Genomic DNA, 12,413 nt, shown 5'->3' with positions numbered 1-12,413 from the left:
CTTTTGTCTTTTCTAGTCTCTAAGCTTCCCATTATCATGTTTCTGATTCATGCTATCCTGATAATTTTCCTTTCAATGTCTGTTCTTATGTTTGCCTATACTATCAATAAAAACATGACTTTACAAAATTTGGGGGTGCCTTAACATGGTAGGTTAAGTGTCCAACTCTCGATCTCAGCTTAGGTCATGATCCCACAGTTCGGAGTTCAAGCCCTGCACTGGGCTCTGTGCTGATGGTGGAGAGCCTGATTGGGATTCTTCTCTCCTCTCTGACCCTCCCCCACTTGTGCTCGCTGTATCTCTCCCTCTCTCTCTCAAAATAAATTAGTAAAAAACTTTAATAAAAAAATAATTTGAAGAAAAGGGAGGTTTTGAAGAAACTAATTTTTGGAAAAATCTACCTCTCATTCCTCTGAATCATCTAGCAGGAATAAGAAAAGGGGCTAGGTAAAACACAGTACTGTTTGTTAAGCAAGATCTCATTGAGTTTATTTCCCGATACAAATGTTATTTTGTTTAATTTCCGGCATAACTTTCAAAATAGATGATGTCATTTTTGTATTACATGTGTGCAACCTGGGATCAAAGGAGTGAACCAGTTGGACAAGGTTACCTGGATAGGGAATGAAACTGGAATTGGATCCCTTTATCGTGTCCCTGCAAAGCCCTGCTTCTTCCATGTGACACATATTCTCTGCCCATGCCATGTTATGTAGAAAGGTTTTGTCAGTTTATTTTGGCTGCATCCAATCTCAACTAAGAAAGGCAAAGACCTTTCTGGCTTTTCTGGCTTTTTCTGCAGTGATACACACATAGACATTCTAATGTTGGTATATATGAAAAAGCGAATCATGTTTTACTGGATTATTTTGAATAGGTAAGAAAATAAGTATGTAGATACATGTGACTCACTGACAGAAATAGTATTTTGTTGACACTGAAGTTGCAATGTGTTTTGCCTAAATTTCCTAGAGGAATTTCAGTAAAAGATATCCACAAGAGTATATTTTGATTGTGCTGACAAAGCAGGCTGTTTCTTTTTTTTTTTTTCAAGTTCTTTTTGTTTGTTTATCTCTTTTTGAGAGACAGAACATGAAGTGGGGGAGGGACAGAGAGAGAGAGAGAGAGAGGGAGAGAGAGAGAGAGACAGAGTGAGAGTCGGGGAGGGGCAGAGGGAGAGGAAGTCACAGAATCCAAAGCAGGCTCCAGGCTCTGAGCTGTCAGCATAGAGCCTGATGTGGGGCTTTAACTCACAAACCGCAAGGTAATGATCTGAGCTGAAATCAGTTGCTTAACTGAGTCACTCACGTGCCCCAAAGCAGACTGTTCTTTTTTTATTTATTTAATTTTTTTTTAATGTTTATTTAGTTTTGACAGAGAGAGAGAGAGACAGAGCATGAGCGGGGGAGGGGCAGAGAGAGAGGGAGACACAGAATCCAAAGCAGGCTCCAGGCTCTGAGCTGTCAGCACAGAGCCCAACGCAGGGCTCGAACTCACGGACCATGAGATCATGACCTGAGCCAAAGTTGGACGCTCAACCGACTGAGCCACCCAGGTGCCCCAAAGCAGACTGTTTCTTTTTTTTTTTTTAATTTAAAAAAAAATTTTTTTTAACGTTTATTTATTTTTGAGACAGAGAGAGACAGAGCATGAACGGGGGAGGGTCAGAGAGAGAGGGAGACACAGAATCTGAAACAGGCTCCAGGCTCTGAGCAGTCAGCACAGAGCCCGACGCGGGGCTCGAACTCACATACCGCAAGATCGTGACTTGAGCCGAAGTCGGACGCTTAACCGACTGAGCCACCCAGCTGCCCCTTTTTTTTTTTTTTAATTTTTTTTTTCAGACTGTTTCTTAATTGAAGTATTTTTTTTCCATAATACAGTTTAGAGTTATATGGAGAAGGATGACCTAGCTTCATTTCTCCAGGACATGATTTCTTTAGAATAATAAAGGTTCCATGAAAAAAGATGGTATAACTGTGTGAATGTGAAAAATGATGAGGTGAAAAAAAGTGGGCAGACTGACTTCTTGAGACTTTAATATCCTAACAAACACTGCAGCCTCAAAGGGGGATTTTCGAATGGTGAGTTTCCCAATCACATTGGACCTAGAACTTCCTTTCATGACTATCCTTTGAGACTGGTGCACAGGAGGAGTCCACTGGGAAACACTGGTGTAGAAAGAGCTGCTGGTGAATAAGGATTGTAGATACCAATGTAAGTACCAAGTTATGACACAGTTTACACTATTGTCTTTAGGTTTATTAGTTTCTAAAATCTAGACTGCCTGCAATTTTTCAGGCACTTCTGGCCTGATTTATTCCACACGTCTTCAACTTACTATGATCCACCATTCTCAGCCTTCTTACTGCTGTTAGTTGGTCAGTATTCTCTCTGGAATCCTTAATGCTGTAGAATAGCAAGGCCTGTGATCATCAGTTGTTATATTTGCAGGTTGGCCCCTGAAACCCCAGTTTGTGGTGTAGATAAAAGAAAAATACTCCCTTTAAAGGACTGTTATATTTTCACCTGGTAAAGTTACTGAAATGTCACTATGACAAAGACTGTTTCATCATAATATATATGCTTTCCCCCCCCCCCCAATTTCCATAAAATATTTTATTCTGAAGCACTAAAAGTAAATGATGGTTGGTTAGCAGTAGGTAGTGAATTTTGCAGTGCACCACCCACACCTCCCTTTACGATGAAGCATTCTTCAAACTGCCAGGTGTGTTGGCTACCAACTGTTCACAGCTGAGTGCCTCCCCGGCAATTGCTTTCAGCAACACAGGGCAAAGCCTCTTCCAAGGAAGCAACCAGTAATGCAGGATGAAAAAAGGCCAGGACTCTGCTTTAATCCTGGATGACTCTAAAAGGCTAGTCTACCTCCAAATCTCCCTGCCAATTCAGCTGAGCCCTTTATTTCACATTCGTGGTGATTTAACCTCTCCCTCTGCTCACTGTGGCCTCCTGCATTCTTTTCAAAGGTATTAGTCTCAAGAGCCCTGCTCAGTAACCTTCTTGCAAACACATCTCTGTCTCACTATTTCCTGATGGATCTGACTTAGGCCATAGTAATTTTGAGGAGTGTAGGCCTGCATAGTGTCCACTAGCATGGAAAAGAATGGACCTTGTAAAGCTGAGTTTATATCTACCTGAGTCTATTGAGACAAATATCTGTAGTCAAAACATCTAAAAGTAATTAATATCCACCTACAGTGTGGCAACCAAAATGCTTTTGTAGAGGGAATTTATTCCTTGTGGAAAACAAAGAATTCCTACTTCTCTGAGTCTAGGAGGAAGCTAGAACAAATAAAATATTACAATACACATAGTCAGCTTGACCTTTTCTAGGGAACTAGACTTGGTTCATATCGTCAGTCATTTTGAATTTTTTAAAAATGTTTATTTATTATTTAAAGACAGAGTCAGAGCATGAGCAGGGGAGGGGCAGGGGGAGAGGGAGACACAGAATCTGAAGCAGACTTCAGGCTCTGAGCTGTAGCACAGAGCCCGATGCGGGGCTCGAACTCACAAACCGCGAGATCAGGATCTGAGCCGAAGTTGGACGCTTAACTGACTGAGCCACCCAGGCGCCCCATATTGTCAGTCATTTTGAATCATTGCACCCCAAATATTAACACTAAATCATATTAGGGAGGAGGTGAAGCCGGCTGAACTCTATTAATGTGGCCTACATCTCTAACTAAAAATAGTTGGACCCTTTGGAATCTGCCAAATTCTTGACTACGTATCAGGCTAAGTCAAGAGTCTACAAATCTAGAGAGACTCCACTAGTTTTGAGAAACTCTACAGTTATGTGAGAAAGGCCAAGCTTGAGGAAAGTAGGTACTTTTAGTGATAGGGAGTGAATGAAGGAGAGGTTAAGGGAGGGAATGGGATTGTTTGACTTCAGATAGTAATGGCTGCATCATAATAATCATCTCCTTTTCCTCCCCCTCTTCTGCTCTTATTTATTGAATATGATTATGTGTCAGACACAAGGTGTATTTTTATTTAGTCCTACGAGGTAGACATTTTATCCCTATTTTAAAGATGAAAAAACTGATGTCCAAAAAAAATCAAGTAAACTGCCTAAAGTCACTGCCCAAGTCTGGCTAGATCTAAAACCATATTCTTTCCTTTATGTTTATAATGGAAAGTGTGTTTTGTGCTTCTTTGTAGCAAGAGAATTAATTATTATTTGCTCAAAAGTTTCAGTGATTTAATCCAACAGATTGTAAATTATTCTCAATGTGCCAGTTAGGTTGAATTTTGCCTAATATATTGATGAGTAGATAATTTCATACTTGGAGCTATAACTAAGAAGAGTAATGGGAAAAGCAATAAAAATTTCAGAGGGAATTCATACACTAATACGTCTCTTTTTTTCTTTAGAGTAACTAAACATTTTGGAAAGAAAAATGCACATGCTCGCTGAATGCATTGACTTGTAAATGGAAAAAAGGTACCATAATTATACAATTAAATATATTGAAAACACCATTTGTCAAGTTGATTATCGAAGATTAGGTAAACTAAGTTGGCTTCTGGAGTTGTTGAGTTTATTATTTGTCATTCTCTTCAGAGTTTAAAAGAAGTTTGGAAAAAGTCAGAATTATTGTGATAACTCTCCTATTTCTCTTGGGTCAGAATATAACCACCTCTGGGAATAGAAGGAAAGCTCTATTATTATCTCATCTCTGTATCATTTCTAGGACTATCTCAAGAGAGAAAGATTGAGTTGTAGCTAAAGAGAGAGACTGAGGAAAGTAGAAATATAAGGAATTTAACTTCTATTCCCTTGCTATCTACAATGAAACCAATTAGGATTTAAGAAAAAGTTTTTAAAATAATTCAAGTTCACAAATACCCAGTTTAGGATGAAGTTGGAATTGTAAATTAGGTTGCTTTACTTTAGGCTGAGGTATTTTATAGAAGTAATTATGTTAAATATTTCATGCAATGCTATTGGTTAATTAGGTAGTAAACAGCAAAATAAAAATCAGGAAAATGAAGACATTTATGATTGAATCACCAATTTTTAAGTGTGAGGTATGTATTACACAGGTTTACCTCAACTTTAAAGTCATGAGATAATCTTAAAAGTATAAACTGATGTGAAACCCAACAGAATCATGGATATTGTCTATGGTATCCATTTTGAAATATGTTGAAGTAAGAGTTATCTTCTCAATATAGCTGAATCTTAATTTGATTGGGAAAAAATCAGCAAAAAATATTTTAGGAAAACATGTTCTTCATTTCCTCAGTTTAAAAGGGACTTACACAATAAATAGAATATATAAACTCTATAATATAATTTTATTCTAAATATAATAGAATAGAATAAATAAACTCATTTTGGAATAGATACTTCTGAAAATATTAGCCAAATTTTTGTTTATTATATATACATATTTATTGTTTATTATATTTTTTTAGTTTCTTTATTTGTTGTTGAGAGCATGATCAGGGGAGGGGCAGAGAGAGGGAGACAGGACACAGAGAATCTCAAACAGGCTCCTTGCTGCCAGCACAGAGCCCAGTGTGGGGCCTGAAATCATGAACTGTGCGATCATGACCTGAGCCAAAATCAAGAGTCTGACATTTACCTGACTGAGCTACCCAGGGACCCCTGTTTATTATATTTTAACCAACTGAGCCACCCAGGTGCCCCTCTGTTTATTATATTTTAAATGTACTAATGGAGAGGCTACTCAAAGGAAACCGATGGTGACTCCTTAGTAAAATAAGAAAATTACTTTCTGAATTTATTTAGTTTATGTTTTTCTAAGTTTTTTAATGTTTATTTACTTCTGAGAGAGAGAGAGAGAGATAAAGCACAATTGGGGGCGGGGCAGAGAGAGGAGACACAGAATCCGAAGTAGGCTGCAGGCTCTGAGCTGTCAGCACAGAGCCAGATGTGGGGCTTGAACCCAGGAACAGTGAGATCATGACCTGAGCAAAGTCGGATGCTTAACCGACTGAGCCACTCAGGTACCACTGTTTATATATATATATATATATATATATATATATATATATATATTAACTTAAAATGACCCATACTCTTTTATTATTATAATTTATTTTCTTTTATAGTTTCATAATAGTTTATTTTTATTTTATTTTATTTTTACGGTTTTACTTATTTTTTTAAATTTTATTTATTTATTTTTTTAATTTACATCCAAATTAGTTAGCATATAGTGAAACAATGATTTTAGGAGTAGATTCCTTAATGTCCCTTACCCATTTAGCCCATCCCCCCTCCCACAACCCCTCCAGCAACCCTCAGTTTGTTCTCCATATTTATGAGTCTTTTCTGATTTGTCCCCCTCCCTGTTTTTATGTTATTTTTGTTTCCCTTCCCTTATGTTCATCTGTTTTGTCTCTTAAAGTCTTCATATGAGTGAAGTCATATGTCTTTCTCCAATTTCATTTAGCATAATACCCTCCAGTTCCATCCATGTAGTTGCAAATGGCAAGATTTCATTCTTTTTGATTGACGAGTAATACTCCATTGTATATATATACCACATCTTCTTCATCCATTCATCCACTGATGGACATTTGGGCTCTTTCCATACTTTGGCTATTGTTGATAGTGCTGCTATAAACATGGGGGTGCATGTGTCCCTTCAAAACAGCACACCTGTATCCCGTGGATAAATGCCTAGTAGTGCAATTGCTGGGTCATAGGGTAGTTCTATTTTTAGTTTTTTGAGGAAACTCCATACTGTTTTCCAGAGTGGCTGCACCAGCTTGCATTGCCACCAACAGTGCAAAAGAGATCCTCTTTCTCTGCATCCTCGCCAACATCTGCTGTTGCCTGAGTTGTTAATGTTAGCCATTCTGACAGGTGGAAGGTGGTATCTCATGGTGGTTTTTATTTGTATTTCCCTGATGATGAGTGATGTTTATCAAAATTTTAAAAGATTAGTGTATGCAGAGGTGAGTAAATATTTTGTATATTAATGTTGCAGTGGTACCTTCTTGCTGAATTAAAAGCGAATCCTGAGTGCCCATTTAAAGTAGCTTATTTGGGTTTGATGGAAAAAATGTGAAAAAATTACACTCAGATATTTACATATCTGATATGTATATAAGCATATAAGAGGTATTTTTTTCCTCTGGGAATAAGCATTGCAATGTGATATGGTTTTATTTTTCTTGTTTACTATAGTAACAATGATTGCCTGTAGCTGATATTCTCTGAAACACACTTATTTCAGCCATTGTCTGGCATTTATGCCCTGTGAATGCAGTTGTTGCCAGTATGACTAATTATCTGTTGACTAATCGTTCACAAAATTTAATGCCTTATGTTTTAACTATCCCTCATTCAGTTTCAAACTTCTAAAGTCATAGTTACTCAGTAGATTATTCTCAGATATAAGCACTAACAAGGGACAATAAGGAAAATTCCATGACATAGAAACTTGATGAAAAACTAACACGAACATTAGATACAACTAATTTTGGTATATTTTCATTTCTTTATTCTCTAATAGTAAAAATCAATGTCACATTTAAATATTGAATACTTTTATTATTATGCTGCATTTTTAAATTTTATTAACTTTAATTTATTACTAATTCATTTGGATAAAATGGCAGAAAAAATGAGAAATGCTACTTTTCTGATTTATCAAAATTTATGAATACTGGCACATAATTTTATTCCAAAAAAAAGACAATGGCTCAGAGCATAATATTGGATGTTATATATGTAAATATTTAAACAACACAAATATTTTTCCCAAACAGCTTTCATTTTTAAAAAGATGATATGTAGATAATTTTTCTAAGGAAGTAATAAAAATACTTAATAGCCCATTGCAAAAGCAGGCTATAAATACTGACTACAGAAGTTTGTTGTGGCTTGCATGAACTCCTCTCACAAAATCTTTCAGGTGAAGCACAGAGCCCTGAGAGAGAAATGGGTTCCTACATAATGAATAATGTGAGGACTTAGACATGTAAAGAATTGTGACTTTTCTAACTTTTCCCTTTGTAATTTCACACTGTTTCCAGAACAACTCTGTGGGATGGTTAGGGCAGCTTCTTTGAGACCTATTTTATATATTTCTCTTCCATTTCTAATAATCTTGTCATGATTATGGCCATAGTCTTGGTTTAGGACTACATTACTTAGCACACTAGCTATGGGAATGTGCTCCTGTCTGGAGTCCCTGCCTCTGATCTACTGCCAACTGCTATAAGAGTAATCTTGATCTAGGGCACTGAGTATGGCGTTTCTTATCTTCAAAAACATTTAATGATCTCATCACTATCTGTATTTTTGTAAAGTTCTTTGTGTGACTTTAACATGCACCTAATTTTCTAAGTGGTTTAAAATATTCTAAATTAATTAGATCCACTTGGTTGTCTGTGCAAATGAGGCCAAGAAAAGAACAATGGGAAAGTAGTAGGGTAGTTAAATAAACAAAACATAATGTAATATTTTAAGGAAAAAACACAAATTAAACACAAATATTTTTCATACTGGGTGAAGAGCTTGCCAGTATTTTCCTAGTTAGGGAAATTTAGAATTAAAATGTTCAATAATGAAATGATTGTAGCTTTCTAGAATGTTGACTGACAGGCTTTGACCTGCTAATGAAATTGGCATAATATTTTAATGAATTATAACTGATAAAATATGAATAATGACACCCAGAGTTAAACTAAATGGAACAGATTACATGGGAGATAGAGTTAAATTTCTCATAAAAGATATCTGATGACAAAGTAATTACAAAATAATTATGTAGTAAATTATATTTTTATCTGTACCAGTGGGAAAACTCTATTTGCTGATTTGCTTTAAACTTTGTTAAACAAACTTTCAGTAAAACTAATCAGCCAGTCAAAAACTGATTTCAGAAAAATTTAAATTAATATGATGTACTAGAAGAATGAGGATGGTTTTATTAATCATCCTAATCTACTTTTATGTTTCAGCTTCCACCAAGTTACTTTGGTTACTGACATGATTTTGTAATTTGAATACATAAGGATATTGATCTGTCAATGCTATAGCTAAGAAATTTGCATTTCCAAGGCTTGGGAATCTCTCTGTCTCTCATATACACACACACACACCCATATACACATACACACACACATACACACATACACAAACACACACATAGCTTGTATATTAAATACATTTTTACAAAATTTCAAAATCAGGGAAGAATGAATCTGACCAAGACTAATGCTAGGATCAGTGGTTTCAATGATAATATATATTCACCAGGATCCTTGCTTCCATTTATCCTTATTTTTCCAACTACAGCCACCCTTCAGACATCATCACCTGATGAATCCAACTATTCATTTCTTTGATTCTGTTCCCAGGCTGCAAAGTGTTGCTGGACAAATCTCCAAGTTAAGTCAATAAGCTCCACATAGGTCTTATGCTTTCTAGCTCCACTGGAGTTTCTGCATGCTTCTTCATGGTCTCTTCCCCTTATTTTATCGTGTTCTCTGCAACTGACTTTACTGGGTTTTCCAAAAACGTGTTCCTCTTGTCAATGGCATACTCCACCCTCCCAATGCTGCCAAGAAGAAAATATGGCCATTAGACAGGACCAGTTCCAAACTTTGTTTCTGACTTGAATATGACATCATATACTCTGGTCTCCTTCTTGTTTCCTATTAAAAGAAGAGGAGTTGATTTTCCTTTCCTAGTTTAATCACTCACTCTTACTCGGTGTGGTAAACAGAATAATGCTCCCCCCAAAATGTCAACATCTTCATATATGGCCCTTGTAAATATTTTACATTATATGACAAAAGAGGTGGCGCCTGTGTGGCTTAGTCGGTTAAGCAGCCGACTTCGGCTCAGGTCATGATCTCGCGGTCCGTGAGTTCGAGCCCCGTGTTGGGCTCTGTGCTGACAGCTCAGAGCCTGGAGCCTGTTTCAGATTCTGTGTCTCCCTCTCTCTCTGCCCCTCCCCCGTTCATGCTCTGTCTCTCTCTGTCTCAAAAATAAATAAACGTTAAAAAAATTTATATGACAAAAGAGACTTTGCAGATGATTAAGTATAGAATCTTGAGATAAGGAGATTGTTCTGGATTATCTGAGTTGGCCCACTTTGCTCACAAAATCCTTGTAAAAAGGAAATACAAGGTCAGAGTCAGAGGCGATATGAAGATTTGACAACAGAAGTTGAGGTGTGTGTGTGTGTGTGTGAGAGAGAGAGAGAGAGAGAGAGAGAGAGAGACAGAGAGAGACAGAGAGACAGAGAGAGAGAGAGAGAGATTTGAAGATCTCATGCTGTGGGCTTTAAAGATGGAGGATGAAGCTATAAACGAAGGAATGCAGATAGCTTCTAGAAGCTTCAAAAGGCAAGCAAATGGATCATCCTCTATAGCCTCCAGAAAGGAGCTCAGCCCTACTGACATCTTGATTTTTTTATCCTGATAAAACCCATTTTGGACTTCTGACCTCCAGAACTGTAAGATAATAATTTTTGTTGTTGTAGGCTACCAAGATACAGCATCAGTATGAAACTAATACACCAGTATCTCAATTCCCATCACTTATAAAGAGATTTTATCCCATTATCTTGTCTATTTTCTCTACCAACAATTTGCCTATTCTTTTACCTCTTTCTTTTCAGGTTGTAAAAAACAAAAACAAAAACAAAAACAAACAGGCTTCCATTATCCTGCTCAAATGACTGCACTTATATCTCTCCTTCCTTTCAGTATCACTCTTATTAAGAAATACTTAATGTCCTCAAACCTTGGTTATTGAGCCTCTGACTCCTGCCCTTCCCTGAATGGCTTTTCCAACCTTCATGGCAGTTTCTTCTTATTTGACAAATTTAACTAAGCTTTTCTCTCATATGAGGGATTTGCAGTTTTCAACAGTAATTTCCTATTCTCTCACGGCTTCTACTTATCATTTTGATTAGTCTATTTGGGATTCTTCATAGGATCCTTTTCCTCTGTTGTCTGGTCATTATTTATATATTGGTGGATGACTCAAGTTCTACTCTTTTCTGTCTTTCATTTTTATTTACCATTTAAACTTTGGGTGATCTGATCTACTTTCATGGTTTTCATTACCAGATATAAGGGGAAAACTTCTAATCAGTGAGTCGCAACTTTACTCTTGAATTCCGGATGCATTTATCTACTAGATATGTCTGCCTGTTTGTCTCCCAGTCACTCCAAACATTATTTAAACCTAGAGAGATTCTTCTCATGTTCAGTGTTTCATAGAAGAAACAAGGAATCACCCTTAGCTTCTCCATCCTACTGATTCTTCTTTCTATTTTGCTCATTTGAGTTTATTTCATTAACATCAACCAAATTAATCTTTGTGCCCCACAATGCCTCCACCATTTGAAAGGTCACCTCATGTTTTCTCTAGAAGATTTAAAAGCCTCCTGATTGGTCCTTCTGCCACAAACTTCCTCACCTCCAAACCTGTCCTCATCCTGCCTCCAGCATTATGTTACCACAGATAAAACATACATTCCTTAACATTGCCTCTAAGTGCTTGCTTCAGCAGCACATACAGTAAAATTAGAACAATATAAAGAAGATTAGCATGGCTCCTGTGCAAGGACAACATGGCCCCTAAGATTTGTTCTAGTTTACTGACCAACTTCCCAACATTTCTTCTCTCCACATCAGATACCCTGTGTTCCAAACATTGAGAGCAGCTCCATATTCACGAGATCTGCCTCATCCTTTCTTGACTGCATATCTTTGCATACATTCTTCCTAAAATTTGCTTACTTCTTCTTTATGTAGCAACATCTGCCAATCTGTTAAGCTCTTTGAATCTGTTCTCAAGTAGCCAGAACCAGTCACTAAATGTATGTTTCTAGATCACTCTGTTCTTGTCTATGTTATAGCACTGTATTGCACTGTAATTATTAGTTTTTGTATCCTGTATGACTGGTCTTTGAATTATTTAAGGGTAGGCTATGTCTTCTTCATGTTTATATACCTAGTACTTAGCACTGTGCTTGACATATGGGAAACATTAAGTAAAATGTAGCATGGGCCAATGACATCATAAATTGGTGTGAACAAAAGGTTATGCAATAATTTTCTGAAAAACAACCCTCAAAAGGCTGTAAGTAAAACTAGATGGAAGCTGTGAAAGAATTGATTATGAAAGTAAACATCATGGTTGATGTGGTAGCGGAAATAACAGTTCAAGGATTTGACATTCCTTGTGAGGAAGGCCCTTTACTTTCCAGTTGGTTGTGTACACAGATGAATAAGATGCCATCTGTGTTCTCAAAAGATTACAATCTGTAAGGAAAAACAGTCATGTGAACAATTTAGTGGAGTAAGGAACTACAAAAGCATCACACAAAGAGAGGGTAGTGAGTTCCTTATGGGGCTAGTTAAGGCTTCCTAGAAAAAGTAATTAA

The 12,413-nt window shown here is 36.8% G+C and overlaps 1 non-coding gene across 1 annotated transcript; it reads left to right on the top strand.

The window, feature by feature from the left end:
• The first annotated feature begins 11,520 nt into the window (after positions 1-11,520).
• Positions 11,521-11,626, top strand: LOC115515113. Its single transcript, XR_003969174.1, has one exon. It is a non-coding gene; the product is annotated as a U6 spliceosomal RNA (small nuclear RNA).
• Positions 11,627-12,413: the final 787 nt, after the last annotated feature.

Source organism: Lynx canadensis, chromosome B2 (genome assembly GCF_007474595.2).
Source record: "Lynx canadensis isolate LIC74 chromosome B2, mLynCan4.pri.v2, whole genome shotgun sequence".
NCBI lineage: Eukaryota > Metazoa > Chordata > Mammalia > Carnivora > Felidae > Lynx > Lynx canadensis.
This window is presented reverse-complemented; position numbering and strand designations above follow the sequence as displayed.